The following is a 14,201-nucleotide window of genomic DNA, read 5'->3' on the forward strand; positions in this document are numbered from 1 at the left end:
GTCAATATATCCTTATATGGTTAGCACTTTTTGCATCCTGCTTGCGAAATATTTGTCCACTCCAAGGTCATAAAGGTGTTCTCCTGTGGTATTTTCTTGTGGAAGATTTAATGTTTTGCCATTCACATTTGGTCTATGATCTATTTTGAATTGCTTTTTTTGTTTGTTTGGTTTTTATTTTCCTTCCACTTTTTGAGGTCAAGGTTCATTTATTTCCCTCTGATTCATTGCTTTTAAAACTGGAAACTAAAGGAATGAATATTTTTCCTGCTTTTCCTGTATGAACTGTATATTAAGGTAATAAAACAATTGAGGAAGTTTCTCTTTATGGAAGTGTTCCAGCCAATAAATGAAGAGGGAATTATATAATTGGTACACCATTATTTTGCAAACTCTAATGCAAAAAGGAGACATTATAAAAAGAGAGACAACTAGATATGGTGTATCTACTAATGAAAATATGCAATACCACCTATGAAGAAATTCCTGCTCCAGAATTGAACCAGCATCTGATTGAAGCTCTAAGTCTAATTACCCATATATGGAAAATATAGGGGATAAGTTGTGCACAGTGGTGCACACATATAATCTCAGCTAGTTGGGAAACTGAGGCAGGAGGATACCAAGTTCAAGGCAACCTGAACAATTTGGTGAGACCCTGTGTCAAAACAAATTAAAAAATAGAAAGGACAGGGGATGTAGTTCAGTGGTGGAGTGCTTCTGGGCTCTGTATCCAATAGTAGAAGTAAAAAAGGAGTGGGGATAGAGGGGATAGAGGAAAAACAATAACTCTACAGACAAAATTCAAAATATATAAAATGCTCAGGATAAACAATCTGACCTCTTCAACAAATAAATTTGCTATTAAAAGAAAAGGAGAGAGAGACTATATATTTTTTTAAAAAATAGTTTTTAGTTGTCAATGGATGTTTTAAAATTTATTTAGTGCTGAGGATCAAACCCAGGGCCTCACACATGCCAGGCAAGTGCTCTACCACTGAGCCACAACTCCAGCCCCCTAGATTTTTTAAATGGTACCAACTGATTACAATGTATGAGAAATATTAGGGAAATATAACTGAATATTTGATAGCTATTTGAGACTAATGAAAATATGCAATACCACCTATGAAGAAATTCCTGCTCCAGAATTTATTTAGATGTGGTTATGATACTGTATAATGTTTAACAAAATAGTTCTTGTATGTACATACTAAAATATTAATAAAATATAATGTCTAGGCCTTGATTCAAAATAATATAAAGAGAGTACAAATGGAAGATACAGATTAAACAATACTGGCTGCAGGTCTATAATCATTGCATTTGGGTAACAGACATATGGTATTATACTATTTTCCCCTTTTTTGTTATATGTTTAAAAATTTTCATGAGAATATTAAAAAGTATCTTAGTCATTCTTGGCTCTTAACTTTTCCGTATTAATTTTAGAATCAGGTAATCATGTAACATGACATTTCAACTGAAATTGCATTAAATCTAAGGATCAATATGGGAAGAATTACATCCCTATGAAAATTATAGTTTTTTTTAAATCAATGTGAAATATCTCTTCATTTATTGTCTTTTTTGGGGGTGGTGGTGGTGGTGGTTACCAGGGATTTAACTCAGGGGCACTCAACCACTGAGCCACATCCCCAACCCTATTTTGTATTTTTATTTAGAAAATGGTCTCACTGAGTTGCTTAGCACCTTGCTTTTGCTGGGGCTGGCTTTAAACTTGCAATCCTCCTACCTCAGTCTATCAAGCTGCTGGGATTACAAGCATGTGCCACCACAACTGGCACCATTTACTGTCTTTTTAAATGACATTCAGAGTTTATAGTTTTATGTACCTTTTATTAGATTTGTCATTAAATATCTGACATTGTTGTGGCTATTGTAAATGATGCACTTTAAAAACTTACACACATTTAGTTAGAGGTGGTGCCGCACACCCATATTCCCAGCTACTTGGCTGGGATTATAGGTGTGAGGCTGAGACATGAGGATCACAAGTTCAAGGCCAGCCTGGAAAATTCAGTGAGATCCTATTTTAAAATAAAATAAAAATAGGTGGGGATGTAGCTCAGTGATAGAACACTTATCATGTGTCAGGCCCTTGGTTCAATCCACAGTCCTGCAAAACAAAAGCAAAAACAGAACACAAAAAGGAAGAAAAGAAAAAATTATATATTTTAACAAAATAATTTTAGCCAATTAGAAATAAAATGGAACTTTATGTGATTGAGAGGGGTCTCCAAAAACTTTACAATAAATATCATCCTAAAGAAGAAAAATCAAAAGCACTAAAATTGGGCTGGGGCTGTAGCTCGGTGGCGGAGTGCTTGCGTTGCACTTGTGGGGCACTGGGTTTGATCTTCAGCACCACATAAAAATAAACAAATAAAATAAAGGCATGCTATCCATCTACAACTACAAAATTTTTTTTAAAACAGCACTTAAGTTATGGAAATAACTTTTTAAAACTTTTTTTTTTAAAACCAGCTATCTGGGTATTCCTTAATCCAAGCAAGTTGACACATTAAAATTAACCACCACACTGATTCTTGTTCATGGAGTCAAGTTTTTTTTCCTGTGTTCATTTTCTTTGAAAATTTATCTGTGGAAATAATTTGAGGCCTGAGATGACCATGAGTTCTTTTAAGAAATATTTACTTTTGTTTCTGCCAGGCACCTGAGGCACTATCATTCTGGGACCATTTTATACTAAATTCTTGGTTTGAGTTTTTCTAGCTCTCCTAGGTCTGCTGAATTGGGCTGCATGTGGTGTGAGACATAACTTGTAGTTATGGGTCTTCAGGAGGTGATTGTTTCCTCTGACACTCATTGCTATTGCCAACATCAAAACAAGCTATTTTCTTGCAATTTTCCATGGGTAGGGATGGGCTGAGTTTTTTTTTTTTTTTTCTAGTTCTCTTGTACATTGAGAATATAGCCCCTTGGGGGTTCTTTGTTCTGATTAAGGAATATTTGACCCCCTTGGGCAGACTCTAGGTCTTATCTTTTTTCTCTTATGCCCTAAGAGATCATGACAACTGATGGTAAATTTAATTTGTCATCAGATGTTCTTGTATCAGTTATTTATTGCCATGATATTGGTGGCATAACACACCATCCCAAAACTCAGTGACTTAAAGTGACAAGCACTTATTACTGCTCAAGAGTTTTCAAATTGGCTTGATGATTCTTCCTACTCAGCTGGCTTCACATGTGTCTGCAGTCAGTGTGGCCATAAATATTTCTGCTGCTTGTGGCTGGACTCTGTTGTGTGTTTACAGGTCAGCTGCTCTAGGCTGGCCTTCAGCGTTCTTGGTTGGAATGGTTGGGATGACATAGCTCTTTTCTACCTTGTCACTCATTCTTCAGTAGGCTTTCTTAGGCTTGTTCGCATTGTGGAGGCAGGAGACCAAGAGAAAGAGGAGAGGTGTGCAAGTCTTTTAGTGGTTAGGCTTAGAACTGGCACATTGTGACTTCTTCTACGGTTTGTATTGGCCAAATCATGTCAGAAATCCCCCCAGATTTCAGGGGAGAGAAAACAAAGTCCACCTTTCAATCAGAGAGTTAGTTACAAAGTCAAATGGCAAAGGACATGAATTCAGGGAGAGGTGGAGAATTGGTGCTCTTTTTGCAACTTATCTGTCATAGCCCCCACTTCTAAAGTTGGCTTCAGTTCCCTCCTTTCTTCTTTGGTTCTGCCTTCATTTAGATTTAAACTGGAGTGATTCTTCTTATTTTTTTTTTTTGCCAGCACATTGATATATTTAAGAAGACTTTAAAAAGTCTTATCTATCATTTATCATGTTTTCAGCAGGATCAACCAAGACACTTGGTCTCTGTCATGCTGCTTGATTGACACTTTGGTGTCTTTGTACCTCTGCAACTCTCCATCTGAAATTCTCTCTTCCAACCTTTGAGACTCTACTCAAAAGCCTCCTTTATGCTTCTTTGACTGCCTCTCTTCACCTAGACAGAGCTGACTATTGCCTCTAGACTCTAAAAGTATTCTGTGCCCATTTCTGTTAAGACATAGAATTCCTAATGTAGCAGTCATAAATTACAGAGTCCCTTGTTCAAAAATTATTAAAAATTTTAAGATAATGACAGCAGAGCATTAAAACAAGAGTGTGGTCCTTCTAAGTATGGGGTCCTTTTAAGGACCCCAGTGAAGCTGGCTCAGATAGTCATTATTGATTAACATCTCCTTTGTCTTTAAGAATCACCAGATGGGTGTTCTTTCTAAGGTAATCCTGTTTGATTAATCATTATGTCCCAAGAGGCTAGCAAGGTGCCAGGGATGATCAGTCAATGTTGTTGAAGGAACAAATGAAAAATACATTAGGTTGTCAATTTTAAAACACAACTCTTTGATAACAGCTTTAAGAGAAAAGTAGAAAAACCATAGCAAATGTCCCCATCTATTGTAAGATGCTTTCCAGTTTCAGAATGGTTAACAAAATATACATGTTGGAACTGACAAAGCATGATGGTGTCTTTTAGCATCCTAGATGATGAATTTTTCTCTCTCTTTCTTTCTTTCATACTGACACTTGAACTCAGGGGCACTTTACCACTGAGCCACATCCCCAGCCCTTTTTATTTTTCATTTTGAGACAAGGTCTTGCTCAGATGCTGAGGCTGGCCTTGAACTTACTGTTCTCCTGCCTCTGCCTCCTGAGTTGCTGGGATTATAGGCATGCACAACCGCACCCGACTAGATGATGACTTTCTTATACTTCATGGAAAGTGAGGTGTTTCTTTCAATTCCAAGGAGTTTCTGGGACTAATTTCCTATCCTATTTTCTCTGACATTTACTCTTTACTGACCGATTCCTGGGCTGGGAACTGTAGCCTTAGCACACGATTCAAGGGAAAATGTCCTATATTGTAGGGTAGGATAGTTGAACAAACTGCTAATCTCCCACTAAGATTTCTCAGTTTCCTTTGAGAGAAGGACTCTCTAAGCTCCTTTATGTAATGTTGCACCTTTCAACATCTCCCTGGGACTTGGCTCCCAGTTCTAACTCTTTTGGGCCTGTGGCTTCTACTTTCCGTACCTCAGTTTGCCGTTTTATACAGGAATAAGAGGCAGTGACTCCAAAGGGATACGGAGAGAAAGGAGGTGTTATGGGGAGCATTGAATCAGAACAACTCCAGGGTCTCTCCCCAGAGCGATGCGCGGTCTCCCAAGCCTCTCAAACCCACGCCTCACCAGTTCAAGTTTTCAAAACCAGAAAAGGTGGAGGAAGAGGGCTTTAAGGACGCACACGGCCCTCCACCCCAACTTTCACACCCACCCAGGAAAGTCAGAATCCAGAGCCAGCCCCTCCTCCACATCTTCAGCCCCTCCCCCTGCGGCTTCCCCCACGAGGCCCCCTCCCCCCATTACAGCATCGTTCTGGGCGCCAAGACGGATTCTAGCCAGGGACTGCTGCAGTCAGCTCTCCGCCTCTCCTGGCTCCTGCAGCTTATGTACTGGCTCTGCAGCCACCGGCTGTGCTTCGGACAGTTCCCTTTCCCTCTCCCACCCCGCCCCCGCCATGGCACAGCTCCTGGCTCTGGGCCCAGAGGTGGGCGGACACAGTGGGTACGGGTGGGGGCCCCAGCAAAGACCGCAGGTATAGCGGGGTTCTCCTTCTACACTGGGGATGCCTCCACTGTGCGGAGTGTGGGTGGGGGACGCCTGTCAGTGGCCCTGAGACCGGGCACAGCGCCTCATCTTGGCAGGGCTGGGGCAGAAGAGGGGGGCTTCCTGAACCAAGCCCAAGAGCTGAAGTCGGGGAGCAGACCTGGAAAACCCGAAGGAGAGTCTCCTAAGGGGACGTGTCGGGATAGGGGCTATGTGTGACATTCAGAGTGTGACTATGCCTCGGTGGGGCAGGAGACCTTGAATGTGAGACTGTGACTGTCTCCCCAACCGCCCGGCTCTGGGCTTAGGTCCCTGTGCCTAAATCGGCTGTGCGTGGCAGTGACACTGTTATGTGCCCGTTTTGGGTCCTCGGTGGACACTGCTCCCGCGGCTCCTAGTGAGCGGGATCTTATTGGCACCCTAGGCTGGGCCTCCCCAGCGCTGTCGCTCAGCTCGGCGGGTGCTCCTCGTGGACCCGGTGGCCGCCCGCCGGCTGCGACCTGGGCCCTCCTGGGTCCGGTGCGGGGGAGCTTGGTCCCCCTCCCTCCCCTCGGCTCCCAGCTCGGCCGCCCTGCGCGGGGGCGGGGGCGGGGGCGGAGCGCGCGGGCGGGATCCCCCCGCCTCCCCTTCCTGGTCCCCGGGAAATCCAGCCTCCGTGGCTTGGCCGCCTCCCGCTCCCGCGCCCGCTGCCACTCGGCGCTCGCTCGGGGCTCCGCAGCCGGCGCGGCCCCTCCGCTGGGGGCTCCGCAGTGCCGGGTCCCGGTCCCTGCTCTCACGGCCGTCGCCGCAGCGCCCCCCGCCCGGGCCGCCGGCACCATGTAACGCGGCCGGAGCCAGAGCTGGGCCAGGTAAGCCGCCGGGAGGGGTGGGGACGGGGCTGCACTCGCCGCGCCCTCTGCAGCGCCCCCCAGGCTCGGCCCGGCTGCGGCCCGGGCGCCGCCCACGCCCCGGGCTCCGGCGGCCGCAGCTCCGGCCCCGGAGGGGGGAGGGGCTGGGCCTCCTCCGCCGCCCCCGCCCCCGCCCCGGCCTGGAGGCCCGCGGGCCTGACCCGAGGGACGCGCGGGGGACCGCACGGACCAAGGACCCGCTCTCCGGGCCCGGGCCGTGCCTAGCCGGTCAGCCCCCGCCCAGCCCTTCTCGGGCTGGAGGCTTGGATCTGGGAGGGAGTAGCTGGTTGGTTGTGGGGGGAAGTCGTGATGTTGGGGAGATCCGGAGAGAAGTTTCCTCTGCAGGTGTGAGTGCGTGTCACTGTGTGTCTGTGGTGAGTGTGTGAGTGTGTCATCGTGTGGGTCTGTGGGTGATTGTGTGGCAGTGAGTGTATGTCACTGTGGGTGAGTGTGTGTGCGTGCAGTGATTGTATGCAACGAGGGTGTTACTGTACATGTGTCTGTAGACATGTGTGTGAATGAGTGTGTGTTACCACTGTGTGTGGCTGTGTATGTTTCTGTGAGTGTGTGTGTGCCCGTGTGTGCGTGCCTGTGTGGCTGACTGTAAGGGTCCCGATATCTGTGGTCTGCGTGACTGAGTGTGTGTGTGTGTTGGCTGTGTGAGAATGTATCTGAGCAGGGTTCACTCTGAATCGCCCACACCTGGTCTTTGCCATCCTGTCCCCCCACATCACCAAGTCTTGGTGGGATGTGGCACCTGGAACAGGGAAATCAGACTTCTCAGAGGTCAGATCATCCCTTCTCTCTAGGGACTCCTTATCCTGGACTCAGACAAGAGCCTCATGACACTCCCTACATTGGTCTCCACATTCACCTACCTTGGGGCATCTTCTGTGGTGCTACTGGTTGTGTCCTTCCTGCATGCAGGGCTCTGCTGGTGGTGGTGGTGGGCCTGGAGCTGAAGACTGTGTGCCTGTATGTGCTGTTTCTCCTTCTTGGGGCCTGGGAGCTTGTGTCACCTCAGGCCCTTTAGAGCCAGAAGCTGAGGAGGCCAGGTGGAAGTGTCTGGTCTATTGTTAGTCATCAGAGCAGGTGGCTCTCTCCCAGAGTTCCAAGCCCCAAATCTCTAAGTTCTGGGTCATTGGTTCAACCCACTGGCTCCAGGTGTGTCTGTACTGAGCTCCTTGAAGTAATAATAATACAACGCCTCTGTATCAGTCCAGGACTTTTGAAAATGCTCTCCTCTCAACTCTTTATTTCTCCAAAAGCCTTGAGGAACAGGCAGGGCAGGTATCAGGTTAAGCCATATGAAATTTCTAATATCCACGGTTCTATTTTAACCTACAAAAACAGCCATTTCACATGTGTCAAGCTAATATAATGCCAATTCACAGATGAGAATGTTGAGGTTTGAGAGATGAATTCCATTTCCCACAATCACACATTTCTAGTCAGTGGTACAGAAAGACTCCAACTTATCTTTTGTTGACCCAAGGAACTGAACTGGACCAGGTTTAGAGAGTGGCACTCCTTGTTGTGTGCTCTCTGACATTGGGGGCATTGCCCTCCACCTCTGCCCAGCATTTCCTGAATGCTGGGGCTACTTGTGCACCCAGCTGCCAATGCCTAAAAGGGAGAGAGGGAGAAAAGAGGGAAGGGAGGGAGAGGCTTCGTGAGTTGGCAGTGAATCAGGGTCTAAAAAGGGAGCTGGGAGGGCTAGGGTGGCAGGTGTTTCTAAAAGGAACATGAACATAGGATGAACAGCCTCAGACACAGCCCCCGCATCCCCACCCCCACTGCCCCACTGATCTGGCAGGCAGTGCCCACCGCCTTTTGTGCCAGGGGGCTTATGTCCAAAGAGTGAGCTTATATGTAGTTATACAGAATGATGGCCATTGAAGGAATCTTAGAATTGACATGGTCCAACCTCTTAATTACACACTGGGGACCCTGAAGCCAGGAGAAGGGAGCGGACCTGCCCAAGGTCACAAAACAAACTTGTGGGTCCCAAGGCTAGTCTTAGCCAAGGAACTTTCTAACCCCCCAGGTGGCCTTCTATTCCTGAACTCCCCACCCCCATCAAAGCTGAGTATAGGGGATTTGGGGAGAAGTAATGAAGATTCAATATCTAAGGCTGTAGACCCTTTAACCTGGGACTCCTTTCCAAAGAGGGGATGCTAAAGATATTCCTGGGGATGGGGATTCCTAGCCATACCTGCTGCAGAGGCAGGCCAGGGCTAGTCTGAGTTCCTGCTGGTAAAGGGGCTGGAGCTGCTACAGGCCTTAGTCCTAGACATTCTTCTGTGTCAGTGCCTGCTGTCAGCAGCTGCCTGGCACCTCACATGTCCTCCAGCTGATGTTGGGGCCTGAGCTGGCTGAGCTTCCCACTGCCCCCCAGTTTCTGGTACATTTTGCCTCTAGCTGGGCTGACACTTCGTTGGTTTCTGATAGGTAGGAAAACTTCTGGGGCTTATCTGATTTAGGGAGGGTCTATAGTTACTTCTAAAACCTTTCTGATTCAATCTTCCAGGAGTTTAGGGCATATGATGATTATGATTGTCCCTATTTTATAGGTGAGGGGACGGAAATTCAGTGAGAGGTTTCCTATTTGGTTGGTTGGTAGGAGTGAGGGGATGAGGGAGCAAATAACAGGAGCTTTTGTTGAAAGGGGCTTCCAAAGACCTCCTCCAGTGTCTTACATCCCCATGGTCAGGAAACCTTCCCAGATTCTGATATCATTCCCACTTCGTGGAGTCAAAGCTTTGTCTCCCAGTGGGGGGTGGGAAGAACAGCTGCGTACCCTCCTCTATGCAAGCATTATGTCTCAATTCCCTCTTTATCCACCCCCCTTCCAGTCTGAAGGCTGCTGGCTCAGCGGGCCTCCTGCCGTCTGGGGAGTCTGGGTTTGAGCTGGGGTGAGGCGGTGGCACCATCGTTATGGTAACGAGCTGCCAGCTCATCGTTGCTAATAACTTGTCAGGCCCCTGGGCTCTATGCAGCATCCCTTCCCACCAGTCCTTCTTCCCATGTCACAGACAGAAAAAGTGAGGCTGTGAGGGAGGGGCCTAGAAAGAAAGCAATCTGGGGAGATAGGTGGCCTTTTCCTTGGGACTGTAGTTAGAGAGCAAAGGACAGGGAGGAGAGGTTGCTTGGTTCACACATATAGTCACACAGTTTGATTGCATGGGCTGGTAACATGTGAATGCACTCAGAACATTTTCCTGTAAACTTGTACATGCTAGCTGACATGTTCATGTACTTTCACACAGCAGCCCACAGGGAAGCATACTCCAGGCATCAGAACATGCTTGTGCATGAGTACTGCCTCTGCCATCTGTACATAAGGCACCCAAGAAATCTGGGTTTGTGGGGGTGTCCAGGTATGTGGGTGGGGATCTGATCTTTTTCTGATGCAGCTTCAAAGTGTCTTGTTAACAAAGGGACAGAATGGTCCCAGGGTTCCTTCTTCTCCCTTCCAGTCAAGAGCTCAGAATGGGAGTGGGCTGGGGACAGTGTGGGGGGCCCAAGCTCTTCGCTCCCAAAGGCCTCTGCCTCTGTGCCCTTTGAGTTCAGGTAGCCCCTGCCCCCCTCACTCCGTTATTTCTCATCCTCTTCTCTTCCTGTGTGTAAATATTAAAGAGCTGAGCCTGCAGGGCTGATGTAGACATGGGGAGAGAATGAAATTAAAAAGGATTCCCTTGCCCCCAACCCGACACCCCCGCCCCACAGTCCCCTGCTCCTGCCTCCTCCCCTCTCCCCTCCCCTCACTCAGTGCTTCCACATTCTCTCCTCCCCCCAGTCCAGATGGGAGCTGGCTCCTTCAGAAAGGGGGCTCAGAACAGGGTGTGGGGAGCTACCTCTTTCTGCCTCCCCCCAGCACATCTGCCTACAGGGCTGGGAGCCCCCGCGTGAGTATTTCTTTTATTTTGGGGGTAGTGGTTAAGAAGGAAAGTGTTTTTTAGAACAGCTGTGAGTGGCGTTGAGAGGCTCAGGGCTGAAAGGAGGTGGGTGGGGTCCTGTCTCTAGGCTCCCTCCAGAAAGCTCAGGGTCAGGGTTTCTTTCCACTCTTGGGACGTAAAGGGAAGGGAGGGGTATCAGGTGCCCCCGGTGGTTGGAAGTGAGTGTGGGAGAGGTAGGGGAGAGGGGCTTTGGCTCTAAAGAAGGTGTGTGGTGGGGAAAGCCTGCTCCTTCCTGGCATCTTGGGTCTCTGGAGGAGCCGGAATGTCACTGGGAGCTGTCCCGAGTGCTGAACTGGGTTCTATAGGATTTGCTGCTTAGGAGCTGTCCCGAGTGCTGAACTGGGCTGCCTTCGGGACAAGGATGAAAAGGCGGCCGGACAGTGCTGAGGGCTCCCTAGAAAATTTCTCCCAGATGACCCACTTTCCAAGGGCAGAGTCCTTGGGTAGAAATAAATATTCTGGGGTCCCGTCCGTGGATTTAGGCCTCACAGTTGTTAGTGGTATTTGGAAAAGGGACTTCCCTTTCCCTGTTTGCTCACCCCCTTCTTCTAAAACCATCCTACAGTTCTGAGGGGAGGCGGGTAGGGATGGAAGATGAAATTGTGGCTGTGAGATCTCTTCCCCTGGGGAAATTTTTAGTGCAACAAGCTTAGGGGTACTTTCACCAGCCTCTCTCCTACTGGGTTCCAAAAGTTCAGGCTCAAGTCAGTTCTACGTTAAGAGAACTTGGGTCTTGCTGGTTACTCCTGGCGTGGACAGCACTCAGGAGTTCAGGATGATTTTGTTGGTATCCTCATGCTCATCATACTTTGGAATTCAGGACAGGGACGCTGAAAAATTCTGCAAATCTCTCTTGTGCTCTGCCCATCCCCAGCCCTAGCTCAGAGCAGCATTTGGGAAAGACTTTTGTTGGGGAGGAAGATTTCTAAGCAAAGGAATCAAGGAGTGGGTGGGGTTGTTCAGTGCCATGGAGAAGAGAAGGAGGAGGCTACTGGAGACAGGGCAGTAGGAAAAGAGGAAGATCTGGAGGAGTTAAAATATTCAAATTGAGGGATGAGCTCTGGGTTTCAGTCCTTAGTTCCCTGGGTATCTTTTCCCCACTAACCTACGGTCAGGGTCATTGCAATTATCTGAGTTCTTCTGCTTTGTCTTCGTAACTGTGAAGGGACTAGAGCTAGGAGTTATTTCTCCAGGTCCCTTCCCTTGTCCCAGGGGGATGAGAGCCAAATGTCAGGACATGCAGATGAGATTGTGGGGGAACAACAGGCAGGAGGGGGTGATGGCAGCTCACCTCCCATCCTCAAGAGCACAATCAAATATTCAAATAGGATCCTTCTTAGAGGGAGAGGAAGGAAAGAGTTTCCAGATGGTACTGGGCAGAAATTGGGTGTGGTGGGGAGTTAAAGACGAGGGAGAGATATCTAGGGGATCTCAAACTGAACCAGTTCCTTCCTTCCCAGATGTGACTTCTAGTTAATAAGGAGCCCTTCACCCATCATATTTTTGATGTAACTCTTCAAGATGATTCCTCCCTTCTCTGGCTGCTTGAGAGGAGCTGAGTTTTCTTATGCTGTGGGTGCTGGGAGGTGGTAGGTGTGGGTGTGGGTGCCTGTTTGGGGAGGGGAGGTGTTTGTGCTCTACTCAGCTCCCTTGGTTACATAACAGCTTTGATAAGACTTTACTTTGGAACTGCTGCTACTGCCTGAAGCAGTCACCCCTCCACCCCCACATGGAATGCTGATGTCCACCCCCTTTTCCCTGGCCCCTTGGAGAGTCCTGCTATTCATGATCCAGTGTTCCAGCAGCGCTTCCCTGCCAGGAGTGTCTGTGGCTTGCCTCCCTGTTCCCTGACTGGCTCCTGTTTTTAAACATTTGCTTCTTTTGTTATTCTAAACCCAGGTCACTCTTTTACTTTTGTTAGCCTCCTGGTCTCCCCTCTCCCTGGGCAGGGCCCTCAGGCTGGGATGGGAGGGGTTCAGTGGACATCATGAAGGTCTCCTCTGGGGTAGAAGAAGGGTACCTCAGGAGGTTTCAGGAATGGAGCTAATTCCCTTCCTGCTTCTTCCTCTGCCTTAAGATCTGTTATATCTGTTTTGGAGTTTGGGAGTGGTGGGTCATACCCAGACGTTCTTGGAGGAAGGATTCTGGCATTGATATTTCCCTTTTTAAAATTAAGGGGCTGTATTTTGGGGGGAGCTTCTTGGGTGGGAAGGGATACACTAATTTTGTTGTTACCCCACCCAAGTTGTCTGAGCAAGGTCTGGTTTCTCCAGGCATGCAGCAAGGGAATTTCAGAACTCTTCTTTTAAAATGACTTTTTTTTTTTTCTCTCTGAGAGTGGGTGAGAATGGGATGTGTCCAGGAGTGAGTATGTCCTATTGATAACAGAAATACCTTTCCAAATGGAGAAGTGGGAGACTTGCAAGTTTGCAATTACTTATTAATTGGAGAGAATATGGACTTCTGGTTTTTGGACAGGGCAGAAGCCAGGGGAGGGAATGACCATCCCTGTGAATGGGTCTGTGACTGTGTATATGTACATTTGAATATGTGAGTTTGCTGCCTGGGTATAAAAACATTTATGTACGTAAGTGTGGGCACATATATATATGCATATGTGTATGACTTTATGTATGCATGCGTATATGTGACTGTGCAGGCAACTAATTAAACCAGTGTGTGTGGGGTGTGTGTGTCTGTGGTGTCCAGTGATACCTTATGTGTGTGTAAGCATGCATGTGAGCATGTATGTGGGCTACATATGTAGAGAGTACATAATGAATCAACAATGTATAAATATATGTACATAAGTTGAGTCATGCATGTGAATAAATGTAAGAGAGAGATTAAGAGAGATTAATTCTGGTTGAACATTGAGGCTAAAAGTTGTTCTCCCACTAGTTTGAACTTGATCCACTCTGATGCCTATGGCTCTTCTCCAGAAAGCAGGCTCCCTGTAGTCTCTCAAATTCTCAGGTCCTGAAGAGTCAACTATACTCTGCCACTATCAGTAGGCTTCCCCTACTAAGGCAGTACATATGACTGACTAAAATACACAAATCACCAAGGATGGGCTTGAGAATTCTTGGCCTCCCAGGCTGTGGTACAAATTCAGGTCCAGTTTCTATAGGACAGTCTGCAGGTATGCGTTTGTAAGCTGTGTCTCCTTTTCTCCACTTCAACTGCCATTGTTTTAAATCAGTTCACCCTCATCCTGATTTCTCACCAAAGTTATCATAACATGTTCCCAACTGTTGTCCATCTTTGCCAGTCCACCTCCATGAATTCTCCCTCTAAAAGCAGCCAGAGTAAGATGAGATCATGACTTTTCAATGGCCTTCCATCTCATTTGGAGTGAAATCTAAAGTGCCTAGTGGGGCCTGAGCAAAGTTGAGTGTTGTGTATAAAATAGGCATCGATCACCTCTCTGATCCTACATGGGCTTCCTTTCTGTCCCATAAAGTACTGAGCGCAGTGGCACCCTGAGGCTACTGCATTTACTCTTTCCTTCAGCCTGAAATGTTCTCCTCCCAGATAGCCACGCAACTTACTCCCTCACTTTATTCAAATCTTCACTCAAAAGTACCATATTTGGATAGGCCTCCCCAACAATCTAACTTAAAAAGTCTCTTATCACTCTACCCCTTCACCCCAGTTTATACACACACACAAACACACACACATATTTGTTTTAATTTTCAGTAC

The 14,201-nt window shown here is 47.4% G+C and overlaps 1 protein-coding gene across 2 annotated transcripts in view; it reads left to right on the plus strand.

Moving 5' to 3' along the window:
* Window positions 1-6,357: 6,357 nt before the first annotated feature.
* The window catches only part of Dlgap3 (DLG associated protein 3), a 60,758-nt gene continuing 52,914 nt past the window's right edge, over window positions 6,358-14,201 (plus strand). Inside the window, exons 1-2 of one of the 2 annotated variants that reach the window (XM_058570915.1) lie at window positions 9,957-10,110; window positions 10,337-10,445. The gene's annotated coding sequence lies outside the window, so the exon portion shown is untranslated. Of the gene's footprint in view, window positions 6,499-9,956; window positions 10,111-10,336; window positions 10,446-14,201 lie in introns of those variants that run through there. The other variant, XM_046469470.2, reaches the window with a different exon arrangement.

The sequence above is a fragment of the Marmota monax genome, unplaced genomic scaffold (genome assembly GCF_021218885.2).
Source record: "Marmota monax isolate L192 unplaced genomic scaffold, Marmota_monax_Labrador192_F-V1.1 WCK01_AAM20220418_F8-fsc00008, whole genome shotgun sequence".
Lineage (NCBI taxonomy): Eukaryota > Metazoa > Chordata > Mammalia > Rodentia > Sciuridae > Marmota > Marmota monax.